The following is a 3,211-nucleotide window of genomic DNA, read 5'->3' as shown; positions in this document are numbered from 1 at the left end:
GGGAAACACACATACAGGTGTACCAGTATTCAATAATGTCTGGCGACATGATTGTATTTATATATACACACATATGTACGTATATACATATATATTTATTTATATAGATTTGTATATGAGCACATTACTTGCCATACCAGATACTGCAGTTGTCCTTTGCGAAGTAAAAATGTTAAGGCTGGGCCATTGGCTGGCTTCTTTTTAAATCGCATATTACTTTAATACTTAAAGCTATTTTTTTCTCATGAGAATTCCAGAAAATCCGTATGATTTCTGCGCAATATGAAATAGATCGCTTAACACTTGAAAAACGTTTTGAAATATTGAAAATTTGCTGCCAAAATAGTGCGCTCTTTGAAATAAAGTTTTAGCCGAGAAGCATTTTCATTTCGGCGGCCTTGTTACAAAACAAAAGTAATCGAAAAAATATGTCAGAAATTAAGGCATCTGCATAGAGTGAGAGTCCGAAGCCGATTCTTCAGTGACAGCATCATTGGCCCATTGCTTTTCGAAAATGCGGCTGGAAAGTCCGTATGAATTACTTACCTAAAACTAGCGATTTTTTGCGAGCTGAAATAGTCGATTATACTTTACCTGTAACTATCTGTGATTTCCGATGGTACACTAAATATGTCCGGACCGTATGTTTGGTAATCATATTATCAGCCGACCTGGCGTTGTCCATTAGCTGCAATTAAGCGCCGGTATAACTTTTTTTACAAGTTTACGTGAAAGATAAATGCAGTGTAGATAATCTCAAAACGACCCAGACTCTGTTCCCCAATATAGGCCGATCCCTTTGTGAGATGGGTTCAGTATTCAGCAACAAAATATTGGAAATTTTGATTGTAAAGGCAGCTATTTGAATGAACTTATATTCCATAATTAATTAGAAGGCTTACTTTTTCTAATGGATCGGAAATAAGTGCAATATATTCAACGAATTTTTAGTAGAATTTTTAATACTAGCCAGCCTGTGGCTCATCCTTCATATGTGGTCATAAGTATTTATGGCTTTAGTCATTAGATTTTATGTTTATCGTTATTATCAATTCATGATTTAGTGTCATACTGAAAGTTTACGTTTGCCAGTGGTTATATAGCATTTTCTATTATTAAATAAAAAAATCTCATATTTAAATATGATAACTGGATTCTCTGAATAGTTAATTTATATGGTAATGTTTGAAACTATAATAAAACTTGCATTTGCATTGGAAAAGCCAAACCTCAAATTGACATTTGATTTCATAAGGCTTTACACTAAGTTAACAGAATTTAATTTTAAATTCATATCTTCACCGCTAGAATAAAGGAAAAACCATTTAAGCTTTTAAAAGAGCGAGTGTTTCAGTTAAATAAGAGTATGAATTTTGTTATTTATGATACGATAATCAAGTAAAACTCTTTACGAATACCTCAGCAGTTCTCAATAGTTACAGTTATTCGCTAATATTCGTATGTATTGTATAAAAATTCGCTTTGGCGCCTAAATGATTTTCGTTTACATTGTAAAAAATATCAGAGTGCAGTGGGCTCTGGATTATTTGAACAACAGGCCAGCGGTAGTTTTTTGTGGACGTTGACGTTAATGAAGAGTAAAATATGTAAGTTTTACAAGCATATATAATATTTTATTCATATTTTGATGCAATTTTTTCATTATTATTCATCTTCAATATAAAAAGTGGTGCAAAATTATTCAATGGTGCAATGGCAAGCTTCCGAGTGTATTTCTGCCATGAAAAAGCTCATCTGCCATTAAAAAGCTTCTCAAGACGCACATCACAAGAATGAGGAAGAGCTCGACCATACACCCAAACAGCGTTTAAGCGCCAAGTATATATAAAATATGTACATATATCATATATGTATATATTATATATTTCACTAAAATCATTTTTTTATTTAGTAATAAAATTATTCGGAAACCAAAATTGAATGATTATTAAAGTGAAAGGGTGACCAGATTAGAGGAACTTTTTCCAATAGAGTTTTTTTTGACATATCATTCATGACTACTGTCAAACTAAATACATAATTTTTTCGAATATTCATTCATCATGGAAAGACTTACGCCTCAACAACGTTTACAAATCGTATAATTGTATTACGAAAATCGACGCTCTGTGAAGTGTTAATCACGCGGTCAGGCCAATTTATGGTGTACATAACCATCCTACTGCACTATATGGCTATGCCAATAAGAAAAATTGCTGCATTTAGGCTGAAGAACAACACGAAGCTATTTAAAAAAAGACATTACATCTACTGAAAACAACCATTTGGTGCGGCCTATGGGTCGTCCCATATTTTTTCAAAGACGAATCTGGCGCGAATGTAACAGTAAGTGTCTCCACGCTATCGCGACATGATAAACGACTCCTTGATGCCGGAAATGACCTGACCTGCACAAATTTGGTTCCAACAAGATGGCGCTACTTGCCTACAGCCCTTAAAACAATGTTTTTATTACGCCGTTGTTTCGGTGAGCAATTATCTCTCATCTCGGGCCAGTGGGTTAGCCACCAAGATCGTATGATATCACACCTTTGGACTTTTATTTGTGGGGTATGTAAAGTCTAAGGGATTTGTGGATAAGCCAGATTTGATTCAGGCTTCAGTTCTTCAAAGTAGCTAACTTTTTAAAAGTGAATTGAAGGGATTGCATGAAAGTGAGTTGGCAATCGCGAATCTATGCAAAGAGCTGATCTTATTAAAAGCAACCAAATAGCGTCCAATAATGACTATTCAGTTTTTCAAATGACTACTGTTGTAAATCTCACGGTGCAACACATAGCGTGCCAATACCTATCTGCAGCATTTTCGCATCAGTATTGAACGCCTCATGCTACAATTGAAGCGCACAAAGCTTCAACGGCTGAGATTGGCTTCACGTTGATCTTTTTGTGCTCACTTGGACACATTGAATGGAGTTCATGCATGCTTTCGTATGAGTTTCATGAGAGTTTTTTCGGTTTCTTCTTTTTTGGTTTGTTTCTCTGCATTGTATTGTTTGTTGTTTTCCTCTTGCTGTAAATGAGGCGCAACAATCGCAGCACTCCAACCAAAGAGCGATTGTTGGCTGTTTTTATTGTTAAGCTGTTATTGCTGGTTTTTTCGTTTTGTTGCTGCTGTTAGTTGTTGGCTCTTTGCCGCCACTTTTAAACTGAGCGAAGTAATTTATAGTCAAACAGTTACTTCGTGGCCA

This window comes from Anastrepha obliqua, chromosome 1, assembly GCF_027943255.1.
Source record: "Anastrepha obliqua isolate idAnaObli1 chromosome 1, idAnaObli1_1.0, whole genome shotgun sequence".
NCBI lineage: Eukaryota > Metazoa > Arthropoda > Insecta > Diptera > Tephritidae > Anastrepha > Anastrepha obliqua.
This window is presented reverse-complemented; position numbering follows the sequence as displayed.